Below are 15,433 nucleotides of genomic sequence, written 5' to 3'. Positions count from 1 at the left end.
GGAAGTTCACTCTTTAATAATTAGGGTTTGCACCTAGGATGCTATGGCTAGCCATAGCATCAGAAAATACCAGAACAAAATTAAGCCCATTTTTCAACAAATTTCAGAAAGAAGAGAACTTTCTGGGGTCACTGGCATTCAGAGGCCAACATGGAATCCAAGATACAGTGTCTCCTATTCGTGAGTCTGGTAAAAAGTGATTCCAAAAGATGGTGTAGCAGTTCTAGAATTAAATCGATCAAAGCAGAACCAGGTTCAGTGAGCTTGAAGAAGAAAGTCCTCAAGAAGGATCAAATACAAGTAACAGCAACTTGTACGTTGTTCTGGAAAGGGTCAGATCAGATGGCAGATGTTTTAGATAGGACCAAAGTTAGTGTGAGGTGCTCATATTGGTGCAAAATTTACAGGGGCATCAAGAAGCTCAGTCATCAAGATAAGAGACGTTTCAATGCAATTTCTAACACATCTAAATTAATGAAAAAACCTGAGATGAACAAAAGATCAAAATTTTCATTAAAGACAGGCTCTGACCCTGAGCTTGCATGACCCATTTTATTTTAATCCCAATTCTGGCTCCAGGAAAACTTTAAAAAGCAGGTGGCTTATCTGTAGGCCATGGTTGGACAATTTATTTTTTAATATTAATTAATGCACAAATGCATTAATGCAGTTTTTTGGTTATGGCAATTCATTGGCACCTGTTAAATATTGCACTTCAGGTCAGTGCCTCATTCACTTGACCCCAACTGTCTTCTTCTCCTCCTTCTTCAAACCCTGTAGAAATACAAAAGCCATTCCTTGATCCCCGGATCCACAAAAGTGGGCTCTAAGCTGAAGGTGGCCTGTGAGTTGAGCCCTCAATAAGAAGAAGCTGGAAAATGCCAGAGACAAGGTGAGGATGTGTTTCCTTTCAACAAAAAAATAGAGAGAATTCAAAATTCCCAGAAAACAAAACAAAAAACAAACAAAAGCTCTCCAAGAGAACCACGGTCCACATGGGCAACTACTAAACTGTGGCAAGACTTAAAACGACTTATGAGAGGTTAGGGTTGTGGCTCAGGGGTAGGGTGCCCGCCTAGCATGTGTGAGGCCCTGGGTTCGAGCCTCAGCACCACATAAAAATAAATAAATAAAACAAAGGTATGTGTCCATCTACAACTAAAAAATAAAAAACAACTTATGAGTGTCACAGAGCACAACCTGATTAAATGGGCCACTAGAAACCGTCTTCCATGAGCCACATAGTAACTGGTTCCATGATCCTTTAAGGAAAGTGCACGGACACTCATCAGTTTATGGTGGGGTTACCCCCAACTTTCATCCTAAATTGAAAATGTCATAAGTCAATCCAACACTTAAGACATCTACGTCATCAAACACAGTTTAGCAACACAGTATGCTGTAGGGTGTGTCTGGTTCCCTTGTGATCCTGTAGCTGACCCTGCTGGTACTGAGCATTGCAAGAGAGATCGTACTGCATATGGTTCTGGGAAAAGATCCAAATTAAAAATCTGAAGTATGGCTTCTACTGAATGCTTACTGCTTTCACATCACTGCAAATTTGGAAAATTGTAAGTAAACCATTGCAAGTTAAGGACAATCTGTAAAGGACAGCATAGCACCTAACTGGCACTTCTCATTTCACATTGAAGACTTGATGATGAGGATTTATAGAATTATAAAAAACACGCACATTCAGACCCATCAAATATGATGATTCTCGAGCAAAATAAAGAAAAATAAATCCGCCATAGATATGCCATAGCAAAGTTAGAGTTTAAAAGAGATAGAGGTAAAACCTTAAAAGCAGCAAGAGAAAAAGAGATGTCACTTAAAATGAAATGGTGATTGGTCTGGTCACAGACTTTTCAACATGAGAGGCCAAAGACAATTGAATAATAGATCAAAGCATCAGAAGAAATACTGTGAATACAAAGTTCTATGTTCAGTTAAACTACCATTCAAGGGTCAGAGTTAAATAAAAATATTTTCAGAAAAACAAAGTGTGAGCTTGTTATCCCACATAGAAACTTCTGAAAGAATATTAATGAATGAAGCTGGGTGTGGTGGTGCATGCCTGTAATCAGCTTGGGAGGCTGAGGCAGGAGGATCACAAGTTCAAAGCCATCCTCAGCAACTGTGGGGTGCTAAGCAACTCAATGAGACCCTGTCTCTAAATAAGATACAAAATAGGGCTGGGTATGTGGCTCAGTGGTCAAGTGGCTCAGTGGTCAGGTGCCTTGAGTTCAATCCCACCACCCTCAGTAGCACCACATGCTGGTGACCAAGCCTTCAATACCTAAACTTTGGGGGACATTTAAGATCTAAACTGTAACAATAACTTTATAATGAAAGATGTAATAAATAAAATAAAAGCAGCAAATATCACAACCAAATATGATTTATCACAGGAATGTTGGAAGTGACTCACATGGAAATTCTTCAATGAAATTAACCATATTATCATATTGAAAAAGAAAAAAAGAATGTATGATTATGTTCCTAGGTTCTGAAAAAGACTCTGGTGAGACTTGACATTATGCATGAGGGAAACAAAATCCAAATGGCTTCTAGAAAATCGTGAATCAAAAGTGATTTTATGAAATTAATTAAATATAAAAGTAATTTTATTTTTTACCAAAGTGCAAAAGCAGGCACCATAATTAATGGCCAAACAGTACAAATATTCCCATAGATTAAGAAATATGCCAAGTATATCCCCAGTTGTTGCCTTATTAGCCATTTTTTTGGAAGTCCTGGCCAACTTAGGAGACAAAGAAAAGAAATAAAAGGAACATAAGATTGGAAAGAAAAATAAAATTGTCAATGCACACAGTATAATTCTTCACATAGAAATGACAGATAAGCAATTAAAATAAAGAGTAACTATTAGATATTTTATCAATTGTATAAAGACAAACAGCATTCTAGGTAGCAGCAACACAGAATTAAAAAGATTTAATTTGAAAAAATATATTATTTGCAATCATAACAAAACCCAACAAGGTACCTGGGAATCAATTTAACAAAAGATACTTAAAAATCTGTGCAAGAGCATCTAGAATGTATTGAAAGACATGAATAAAACTCAAATAAGCTTAACTAGGTGCAATGCAATTTGCGGGTTGAATTGTGTACCCCAAAAAGACATGTTGAAGTCTAGTTGCCAGGGTCTGTGAATGTGACCTTATTGGTCATACGGTCTTTGACGATGGAGTGACTAAGTTAAACTGAGTCAAGATACTAGATTAGGGTGGGCTGTAATGCCCCTGACTGGTGTCATTACAGGAAGGCCACGTGAAGACAGAGCCACACACAGGGAAGAAGGTCATATGATGGTGGGGACAGAGATGGCAAGATAGAGCTATAATCCCAGGACTGCTGAAACCCCCCTCCATCTGGGTCCCCGTAAAGAGCCAACTCTGCTGATGCCCTTTTGGGCTTTTGCCCCCCTGAGGTGTGAGAGAACAAACTTCTGTTTAAGCCACCCAGTTAGTGATACTTCGTTTGTTACAGCAGCCCTAGGAAACTAAAACAGGTTCCTACTCAGTGTTGCACAAACTCCACAAGCTGATCATAAACCCCGATGGAAGAATAAAAGACCAAAAATAAACAAGAGTGAAGAAGAGGGGGAGTTCTTGTTCTAGCGATAGGAGGACTTGCTACAAAGTTGTGGCTATTGAAATGGTTTGGATATTGACACAGGGATGATGGTGTTGACCCAGTTTCAGGGATGGACAAGCTAAAAACAGACTGATGAGTGTGTGAGGACTTAAGCATTAAAGTTAGTGAAAGGCTGCACTAGTCGATAATGGTGCAGGAACGTGGGTTTTAAGTCAATCGGTAAAATTAGATTCTCATGTCACACACAAAAGGAAACTGTATGGATTAAATATTTAAAATCTAAGACACAAAACTGAACTACATAGAATGCAATAGGGAATATCTCTGGTTTCAGATAGGTAAAAATTTCTGTAACAAAAAATACGTTTTAATGAAAAAATTAAGAAATTGGGTTATATTAAAATTCAGAGTGTTTGTTCAACAAGAGACACACCAAGTCCAAAGAAAATCCACAGACTAGGAGAAGAAATTTGTAATCCACGTTTCTAAAATCTAAAGGGAACTTCCAAAAATCATTAATGTGAAGTAAGAATTAAACAGAAAAAAAAATGGACAAATGAAATACAAAGGAAATTCTCAGAAGATGAAAATAATGGCTCATAAACTTACAGATCATTCTCAGGCTCACCATAATCTGGAAAAATAAAATGGTAGCGAGATTTATCTTGTTCCTATAAGACAGGGAAAAATCTGAAAGCCAAGTGACAATGAATGCTAGAGAAGATGTATGGAAAAGAAACTTTTGTCTGTTTCTGAGGGTTGCAGGTAGATAAATTGAAAGAGCCACCTTGGAGGACAACGTGATATCACCTAATCAAGTCCAATAATGAGCATGTCTCTGACTTAGCAATTGACATTTCTTGGCATCCTACTGCTATTGCACTGGTGTGAGCCACCATAAACCCTGATGATTGGAATAGCTTTCTAATTATTTTCCTCTGCATAGTCTCCTTTTAAAAAATATATTCAATCGTGTCACTTAAGATACACTGAATAATGCCTCTCCCCAAAGATGTCCACATCCTAATCCCTGGAAGTTGTCAATATGTTACTTATATAACACAAGGGACTTTGCAGATGTGACCTTGAGAGGGGTCCACTCTAATCCCCACAGAGTCCCTGTGAGAAGGAAGCAGAAGAGGAAGAGTCAGAGAGAGAAGACCATCTGGTGACAGAGTGGAGAGGGTCTGAAGATGCTGGCATTGATGACGGAGCCAAGGGCTAAGGATGCCTCTAGAAGGTAGGAAAGGAGTCTCTCCTCCAGACTTCAGAAGGAACCATTCCTGACAGCATGGGTTTATCCCAGGGAGACTGGTTCTGCACTTCTGATCCCCAGAACTGTAAGACAATAAATTCAAGCTTTTAAAATCCACCAAGCCTGTGGTAGTTTGTTATAGCAACAACAGGAAATGTGTATATCATTCTTTTGGTCAAAACCCCTGTATAATCTGTAGCCCCCTTTCCCCCAACCACCCAGTACCTTCCAGGTCACAGGCTTCTCTTCTCCTTCTTTGCTCCCATTCTTTCCATACCATAGCCTCCTGGCTGTTTTTCAAATGGCCAGACATTTTCTACCTTGGTACCTTCATTTTATTCTTCCTTTTACCTGGATTTCTATTGCCCCCCGATATCTTCTTAACAAAAACATCCACCCCATCATTTCCTTTCTCCTTGCTCAACATTTCCTCTTATTATAACACTTCCCATCTTCCAGCATGCTATTCAACTTACTTATGTGTTGATTTTATTGTTTATTATTGGTATCACCACTGCCGTCACCCAAGCTAGTGGGTAGCAGGAGGGACTTGGTCAGTTTTCTTCATTGATGAATCCTAAGCACCAGTGCCTAAGACATGATAGTGACTCAGTCCAGATGATCCTTGACTTAGAACAAGGTGATGTCCCAATAAGCCCATCTTAAGTTGAAAATACAGTTAATAGTAATGCATTTATTACACCTAACCTACCCAATGTGATGGCTTAGCAAGGCAGTACTCTGTACAGGGGGCCGTTTGCCCGCTGTCCAGCATCTCCAGGCAGGACCACACTACATAACATACTGTATATCCCAGATAAAGATCAAAATTCCAAAAAGCTCAGGTTCTAATGAGTGCTTATCACTTTCACACCATCATAAAGTTGAAAACTCATGTGGAACCATTGTAAATCAGGAACTGTATGTATATATTTGTGGAATGAATGCTTATTTTTAAAAATTTTATTATAATTGAGCACAAAGTAGATACAAAATACTATGTGGATATAGGCATAAATAGATACAGTGAATATTAGTGTATCCAGCAACCAGTTTAATTTTAAAAAGCGCAGCCATTACCTTTGAAATTCCCCAGTATCATATCCTGAATCAGACCCTGTTTTCTTACCACTCAGGAAAGAATCTAGCATTTTAATCTTATCATTCCTTTGCTTTTCTTCAGTTTTACCAAATATATCAGCATCCCTAAACAATGGAGCATTCACATTTATGTCCATTTGTTGTATGTGTAATATATTTGTATATCCATTTATATGCATATCATTACATGAATACTGTAGGCATTAATCTTTGCTTGCTTTTCTTTTTTTTTTAATGTTCATTTCTCTTCCTTTTATTTTTTGGATGTCATTGTAGGAAGAACACATAACATGAGATTTACCTTCCTAGGAGTTTTGAGTGTACACTACAGTATTGTCAATTAGGTACAATGTTGTCCAGCAGATCTCAGAACCTTGTTCATCTTACATTGCTGAAACTTTATACCTATTGATTAGTAAGTTCCCATTTTCTCCTCCCTTTGTTGCTGGCAACCATCATTCTACTCTGGATTTGCTTATCTTGCTTAACATTGTGTTCCTGAAGTTCAACTTTGTTGAGGCATTTAAACTGCAGATCATTTGCTTCTCAGCAATAAAGTATGGCATAAGAAAATAGAATGTTTTAATAATACACTGTTGATGAAAACTTTCCTTATTTCTACTTCATTACTGTTACCAACAGCTACTATGCCATTCTTTTGGATGTGTCCCTGGAGTGTGTGAGGGTTTCTCTAGTGTACATCCTGGGAATGATAATGCTGGGTTATTTGGTTTGAACACCTTTTTTTGTATGTGTGTGAAATTAGGGATTGAACCAGGACTTTGGGAGTGCTCAGCAAGTGCTGTATTCCCAACCCTTTTCATTTTTTTCTTTTGAGAGGGATCTCACTAAATTGCCCAGGGTGGCCTTAAACTTGAGACCCTCCTGCCTCAGCCTCCTGAGTAGCTGGGATTACTGTGCCTGCCTGGCTGGAACCATCTTAAGCCTTACCCATAATGTCAAATAGCTTTCCAAAGTCACTGGCTCATTTACCAGTGCTCTGAGTGTTCACATCTTTGTAGACTTGATGTTGAGAGGCTGAGAATTTCACCAGTCTTATGAACAAGAAATCTCTCTTTCTCATTTCAGGTGAAATTTCCATTTCTGTGAATGCTGATGAGGTTGATAATCTTTTCTCCATTGCTTATTGACTACTTGGCTTTCCTCTTCCTATTCTCATTTATGTCTTTTGCCCATTTTTCTTTGAGGTTACTCTTGCTACCCCCACCCACACCAATTTGTAGAAAATCTTTATCTTAATATATGCTAAAAATATTTTTTCTCAGTTTGTGGTTTGCCTTTTCACTCTTCTAACAATGCTCTTCTATTTATGGAAGTTATTAATTTAATGTAGTCTATTCTACTTTGCAGTTTTTGTTTCTTATTCAAGAAATCCTTTCTACCCTGAGTTAATACGTACATTATCTTATATGAGCTTCTGCAAGGGTTACAGTTTTGCCCTTCACCTTTAAGTCTTTAATCCACCTGGAATTGATTTTTGTGGAATGTGTGAGACAGGCATCCAATTTCAATTTTTCTATATAGATATCCAATCTTCTCAGTACCGTCATTCCCCATTGATCCGCAGGGCCAGTTCTGTCATGAATCAACTTCCCATTATTCTGTTTTCTTAGTCACTCTCTTAAGTATCGTAACTTTGTATAAATTCTTGATCCCTGGAGGGAAGTCCCCCTACTTCATTCTTCAAGCCAGCTATTATGGGTCCTTTTCTCTCTCGTTGTCTTTTTAAGAATCATATTGTCATAATTAAAAATAGCAAGTGCTTCTGCACTCTCCGTCCTTTATGTCCACGGATATAGCAGGTCTTCTTTAGTGTCTTTCAGTAATATTGTTACATTTTTTCTCTGGAAAAGGATGGACAGCTTTTGTAGATTTATTCTTAGGTACATTCTTTTTTTTTTTTTTAGGTAAATGTTTTCTCCTTTAAAAATGAGATTCTATTTTTTTTATTGCTGACGTATAAAACTGTGATTCATTTTATGGAATCACGATTCAACTCAAAGATTTTGGGGGTGTGGTTGATTTTTTTAAAGTAGACTTTATTTTTTAAAGTGGTTTTAGGTTCACAAACTGAATGGAAGGTACAGAGGTCTCCCACATCCACCCGCCCCCAGGCTCCCCTAGCCTCCCTTGTTACCAACACCCCCCACCGTAGAGGTACATTTGTTACAATCAATGAACCCACATCAACGCATCCTCATTGTCCAAGATCCACACTCGACATCAGGGCTCCCTCCTGGTGTACTTCTCTGGTGTGGACAAGTGTCTGATGCCAAGTATCCACCATCACAGTGTCATGCACAGTAGGTCCTCTGCCCTGAAAGTCCTCTGTCCTTCTCTGTTCTTCCCTCACTCTCCACAGTCCTTGGCAACCAAAGATCTTGGTACTGTCTTCACGGTTTGCCTGTCCCAGATTGTCACATAGTTCGAATCATCCAGACTGACTTCTTTCACTTGATAATATGCATTTAGATCCCACCCCATCTTTTCATGGCTTGGTAGCCCATGAAATAAAAATATGTCTTTTTTTCAGCACTGAATGCTATTCCATTGTCTGGATGTACTCATTTATTCATTCACCTACTGAATACCCTGATTATTTCTATGTTTTTTCCACTATGAAGAAAGCTACTGTAAACACCCATGTACAGGTTTTGTGTGGACAATGTGACCAACTTTTGAGCATTAACTTAGGATCTACCCAACAACATTGCTAAATCTCAACAATGCTAATGATTTTTCTGTACATTCATGTTACTAGATGGATGAACATTTTATCTAAGGAAAAGAGTTTTCTTTCTTTACTTCCGATTCCTGTATTTTTCCTTCCTTGCTTTGCTGAGCTGTAGAAGACATCCGAATGTTGAACCCAAGTGACAAAGGTGAACACATTTGTTAACTACCTCAAGAGGAAAGATTTTAAAGTCTCATGTTTTGATGTTTACTTATAAATTTTATAAGACACATTTTACTTGGGTAAGGCTACCCTTTTTATTACTATTTGCTGAGGTTTAATTATGGATAAATGTTAAATTTTATCATCTGTTCCATGTAAGTTGGAATGTTGAAATATTTCTCAATCCTTTAATTTGAATTAAACTTAGTCTCCTAGTGTTAGACCAATCTTGCATTCTTGGGATATATCCAAGTCATGTTGCATTACCTTTCTTTTTTATTCATTTGCTCAACTGCTGCTAATTTTACAGGATTTTGTCACAAATTTGAGTTTTTCCTCCCACAAAGTACCTTTTTTCACACTTTAATACCTTGATTATGCTCAACTCTTATATGAATTAAGGAGAATTCTCTATTTTTCTACACCCTACATAATATTGGATAAAACTGAAGTTCTTTTTTGAATGTCTGAAAGAATCTTATGGTCTAATGTTGATTTTCTTTTTTTGTGCATGTGTGTAATAATTTTCAGTCACGGGTTATTCTTTGAATATGTATAGAACATTCAGGATTACTAAATTTTATTTTGTTTTGTTTTTTGGGTTATGGAGATTGAACTCAGGGGCACTCGAGCACTGAGTCACACTTCCAGCCCTATTTTGTATTTTATTTAGAGACAGGGTCTCACTGAATTGATCAGTGCCTCACTTTTGCTTTGAACTCAAGATCCTCCTGCCTCAGTCTCCTGAGCCACTGGGATTACAGGTGAGCACCACCACATCTGGCTAGGATTTCTAAATTTTTGACAAAATTGTGATGTAATAATTTTCTGGAAATTTTATATAATTTAAGGGTTTAAATTTATTGGCACAAGTTTATTCATAATATTCTCTTAATATCTCTTTAGATTCTACTGTCTTCATCTCCCTTTTTCTATCTAATATTGTTGAGGGTTTTGTTTGTTTGTTTTTTCTTCTTTTAGAGATCAGTCTTACCAGATGTTTGTCAATTTCATATGTTTTTCCCAAGAAACCAGCTTTTGGCTTTGTTGACCTTCTGTCACACCTTTGTATTCATTAATCTTTTATCATTATTACATCTTTCTTCCATATCCTTTGGGTATAATTTGTACTTTTCTTATATTCTGGACTAGAGATCGATTTACAGATAATTGATATTTTAGCTTTTCTTCTTTACTAATATTTACTTGTAAATATAGGCACGTCTCTCTACATATCAATTTAGCTATACTCTTAAGTTTTTTTTTTAGTTGTAGATGAACACAATATCTTTATTTTTATGGGGTGCTGAGGATCGAACCCAGCACCTCACATGTGCCAGGCAGGAGCTCTACCACTGAGCCACGGCCCCATAAGTTTTGATATGTCATATTTTGTTATTATTCATCTTGCTATCAGTGGAATTTTATGTTCATATATTGAAAATATAAACTCTTGAATGTGACTGAATTTAGGCTGGGACCTAAAAGGATATATTTAAGACTAAATGAGAGTAGGTCCTGATTGATAGGTTTAATGTCTTTTAGAGTATTTATATCAAAAGTCCCCCAAAGGCTCATGTGCTGAAGGCTTGGTCCCCAGTACAACAAGGCTCAGAAGCAGACCCCTTGGGAAATGATTTGGATCTAAGGGCTTTGACCTCAAAAATGGGTTGATCCATTGATGGGTTCTTAGCTGACTGCATCTTGGGAGGTGCTAGAAATTTTAGGAGGTGAGGCTGGCTGGAGGAAGTAGGTCAGTGGGGCATTCCCTACGTGATGGTTTGGATGTGAGGTTATCTCCCACAAGCTCCTGTGTGAGACAATGCAAGGAGGTTCAGAAGAGAAATGATTGGGTTATGAAAGTCTTAACCCAATTGGGATTCACTGAGTGGCAGGTGAGGTGTGGCTGGAGGAGGTGAGCATTGGGGGCCTGGCTTTGGGGTATATATTTGTATCTGGTGAGTGGAGTCTCCCTCTCCGCTTCCTGATCATCGTGTGAGCTGTTTCCCTCCATCACACTTTTCTAACATGATGTCCTGCCTCACCTTGAGCCCCATGAAATGGAGCCTACTGTTTATGGACTAGACCTCTGAAACCAGGAGCCCTCAAATAAACTTTTCCTCCTCTACAGTTGTTCTGGTTGGGTCTTGTAGCTACAGCAGTGAAAAAGTTGACTAAAACAATCTAGAAGGGTGTTTCTTGTCCCTGGTCCCTTCTGTCTCTTTCTTTCTGCCTCCTGTCCCCCCTGAGGTAAGCAGATTCCTCTACTATGCCTTATGCCATGATATTCTGCCTCACATCAGGTCCAAAGCAATGAAGCCAGCTGTCCATGGACTGAAACCTTTGAAATCATGTGACAAAATAAGTTTTTCCTCTTTAAGTTGTTTTTCTCAGGCGTTTTGTCACAGCGAAAGAAACTAACAGAGTACTTATGAGATACCAGAAAGCCTGCTCCCTCCCCATCTCTCTCTCCCTCCCCCCACACCCCCCACCTACCTGAGGACACAGTGAGAAGGTAGCTGTATTCTGCAAGTCAGAAGACAGCCCTCACCAGAAACAAAACTCTGACAGCTTTTATGTTCTATTTGCCTCTGGTACTCCACAGTTTCCTCACATTGCAACTGATTATATTTCTTTTCTATTTTTTTCCCTTTTGATGTTTCCCCCTGAATATTTTAGACTAAGCTGTTTTTTTTTTTTTAAGTAAGTTCTGAAAAATTCTCAGACTCTATTCCTGTAGCACATCTCTCTTCTTCTTTTGGAGCTCTGATTATATATCTGTCAGGTCTTCATACTTTACCTTCCACATCATTTGATCTCTGTTTTGTATTTTACTTCTTTTTGTCTCCTTGTGCTACATTTGAATAATCTTAAGACCTAAATTCAACAAATTTCTCTTCAACTACTTTTAATATGCTGTGAGTTCATTTGTTACACTATAAATCATGAAATTTTTATGTCTCGAAGCCGTATTCAGTTCTCTTTCAAATCAGATGATTCCTTTCAGATATGATTGGGCTGTGTATTGATGGTACTGATCTCTCTTCCAATGCCTTGTTTTCTTGTGTGTTTATGATTTCAACTGTCAGATTTCTTTGAATTTTGTCTTGGGGAATTCCAACAAGATTCTGTTTAAGGTAAATTCCTTCAAGAAGGAAATGTAGAATGTGTTTCTTCAGGGCATTGGGCAGACCCCACCAACTCAGAAACCCTCTAAAGTTTTGGTATGAGTTAGTGTGCATTCAGGATGCAAATACCTGTGACTTTCTTCTTCTGGTCGTTAATCTCTGTGGAGAATTTCCTTCGCTCATTTACTCGTCATTAATTTTTGAGACAAACAAATTTTTAAGCAGTCCCCTGTGGAAGGTCAAGAGAAGGCAGGTTTATTTCTAATTCACTGTTAAATGAAGGTGTAATCCTTTGAGGTCCCAGTTCCATCCCCAAATTGGACTTTATTTCTGTCTCCCATTAGCTAATGGCGCCATGACAACTGAAGGTCAAAAAAAAAAAAAAAAAAAAAAAGAGGCACCAGCTGATGCTTACCTCTTCAGATCTCCATTTCACACAGATTTTGGTTCCAGAGTTTTCTTCCCCAGTCCGAAAACTCATCAATACACTAGGAAAAGGGTTTTTCAAAAAAGGAAATCAGTTTTCAATTATTTTCATGTGAGGGATAATTGGTGTACAGTAAAATCTACTTTTGTTAGAGTGCAGTTCTACGAGTTTGGGCAGATGCATATAGTCAAGATGGTAAGATAAAGAAGAATTCCAGAAGCCTCCAACATTCCTTCCTGCTTCCCCTTTGCAGGTGATCTCTCCTTAGACCCCCCTAGCAACCAATGAGCTGTTTTTCTGTCCCCGTTTTCTGTCCTCTGTTTCCAGAGTGTCGTAAAATGAAATCATACAATATGTAGCCTTCTGAGCTTGCCTTCTTTCACAGAGTGTAATGCACTTGAGACAGGGAAAGTATTTTTATTGAACGTATTTTTAGTTGTGTGCAGAAGAGGGTATGGAGGTATACTCTTAAGGCAGCCAAGGTCCTGCTGTCCAGCCAAAGTCCTCTGTAAAGCCTTGTGAGTTCTTTCTTATTTGCATGCCTATGATGCTTAAATTCTCTAGCATACTTATTGTGCACTAGTTGTTTCTTAGGTCAGTCTCCCATTCTTGATAGCTGGTTAGTTAAAGTCAAGGACCATGTTGTCTGCCAGAGTAATCTCTCTTTTTTTTTTTTTTAAGAGAGAGTGAGAGAGAGAGAGGGGGACAGAGAGAGAGAGAGAGAGAGAGAGAGAGAGAGAGAGAGAGAGAGAGAATTTTAACATTTATTTATTTATTTTTCTTAGTTCTCAGCGGACACAACATCTTCGTTTGTATGTGGTGCTGAGGATCAAACCCGGGCCACACGCACGCTAGGCGAGCGCGCTACCGCTTGAGCCACATCCCCAGCCCCCAGAGTAATCTCAAAACACTGTCTTTATGAGTCACTTCTCTGCCTGGTATTTTTCAATAGATATAAATGAGCTACATGGTGAAATTTTATGTTGACATGAGGAGTGATTAGGTTTTAAATTTTGGTATATTTTCTTCCCCTAATGCAAAATTGCTCTGATCAACCTGAGAAATAGAAATAAACTATATAGACACTCCAACTTAAGAGCTACCCATTTTCCTTTTTTTTAAGTGACCCTCCTTGACTTAGCTTTCAGATGTGTCTGATTACAGCTTTCTTTATTTCCTGGGCATGTGTTAAATTGCTTCGTGTTGAGTTAAAGACCTAATAGAGCTAATATATAAACCCTAATCAGTCACTTAGTATTAAAGTAGATGAGATGATCATCCTTCTTTCTAAGGAGCAGTTGTGTCTAAGGGAGTGTAAAGGAAGAAGTGGATACATGGAATCGGAATCTCAAAATTTGAATCAAAAGTAGAAATCGCAGGGCCTTTGGGAGGAAAGCTTAACAGGGAGCTGAGGAAAGGATTTTGTTGGGCTGGGCTTGGGTCTTGTCTGGAGGGCTCCAGGCCATACTAGGTTGCCCTGGTTATTTGCAGAAGAACAGGGTTTCCAGTGGAAGTCAGGGACCTGTTCATCAGCAGAACCACTTTGGGAGACTGGCAAGAGCATGTAGGCATTTGGGAGAGGGAGGTGACTGGTTCAAAAGTGCACGGGGCTGGATGGCTGAGTGAGTTTGCTCAGGAAGTGGCTGCGAGACAGGACAAACAGGGCTCCAGATGACCTCCATACAATAGATTCAATGCTCTGGCCTGGGCATGGTTCTTAGTAAAGAAAGCTTGTTGGTTCTTGGGTGGGAGGTGCTGCTCAGGTGTTGGAAGGCTCCGCCCCTTCCCAGCCTCCCCATCTTCTCTGGCTTGTCAATCCCCCTTCAGGTTTCAGCTGAGTGCAGGCCCGACCACCTCCTTCGTGCCGTTGGTAGTCAGCAGTCCTCTAGCTCTTCTGCTCTCTGCTCTGCAGGAGAATGTGGTATTGAAGAATATGGGTCTGGAGGCAGAGAGAGTGGTTTCTAATCCTGGCTTCTCCGTTTGCTTATCCACTGAGTCCTTTGGGAAAATTATTAAAACTCTCTAATGCAGTCAGGTGCCGTGGCCCACTCCTGTAATCCCAGCGGCTCGGGAGGCTGAGGCAGGAGGACCGTGAGTTCAAAGCCAGCCTCAGCAAAAGTGAGGTGCTAAGCAACTCAGTGAGACCCTGTCTCTAAAATGCGCAATAGGGCTTGGGGTGTGGCTCAGTGGTGGAGTGCTTCTGAGTTCCATCCCAAATATCAAAACCAGAAACAAACTGTCTAATGCTCAGTTTCTCTGTGAAAAGGTGAGGGATAATGGTTCTAGGGGACTCGGTCTACGCAACGCAGTGGTTGTCATGATTAATTCAGGTGATTCTTCTAAAGTGCTAATCTCAAGGCTTGGGACACAGACCATACCTTGTAAATGTCGGTTGAGGTTGTACTTGGTTCCTCTGCAGGCTTATCTATTCCCATGCTTCTTGGCACAGGCTGCCAAGATCCTTCATCTGGCTCCAGTCTTCCTGCAGAGAGCTAGAATCCTTTATCCGCTGACGTCTAGGACATCCCAGTACCACTTCCAACTCAAACTTCGGAATCTCCTGACTTCTTTGTCTCAGGAAAAACTCTGGGGCTACTTCTGAGTCTAAAGACTTTTGCCTCAATGTCCACATCTGACAAGTTGATAAACTCTGTCACCTTCAGGGGAAATTCTGCTTTTCATCTTTTGACCCCTTCTCACCCTTACTGTCTCCCCTGAGACTTCATTTCTGGGAGTCCTTCTCCCTTTTAGTTCTGGTGTAATCCAGCCCACGGATTTATCCTTGGAGATTCTCCAGATTGTACCAATTTCAAGAGATGTATGTTTCCTTTGAAACCTTATAGTATTTATTTCCTGTCGCTCCAATTTTAGTACTACTTATAGTCTACCTTGTCTCCTAGAATCTTTTGTGTTTTTCTTCTAGAGTCTTTTTACCTGTAGATCTTGGTCTCTCACTAAGCTGTCAACAGAAACTGTGGCTT

General features: G+C 39.3%; 1 long non-coding RNA gene across 1 annotated transcript; it reads left to right on the top strand.

Annotated features, from left to right (window-relative positions):
• Positions 1 to 713: 713 nt before the first annotated feature.
• Positions 714 to 4,996, top strand: LOC144370573 (uncharacterized). The gene is made up of 2 exons (XR_013430488.1): positions 714 to 892; positions 4,739 to 4,996. It is a non-coding gene; the product is annotated as an uncharacterized LOC144370573 (long non-coding RNA).
• The last annotated feature ends 10,437 nt before the right edge of the window (positions 4,997 to 15,433 follow it).

Source organism: Ictidomys tridecemlineatus, chromosome 14, assembly GCF_052094955.1.
Source record: "Ictidomys tridecemlineatus isolate mIctTri1 chromosome 14, mIctTri1.hap1, whole genome shotgun sequence".
NCBI lineage: Eukaryota > Metazoa > Chordata > Mammalia > Rodentia > Sciuridae > Ictidomys > Ictidomys tridecemlineatus.
Note: the sequence above shows the minus strand (reverse complement) of the source record. Positions and strands in the feature narration are given on the sequence as shown.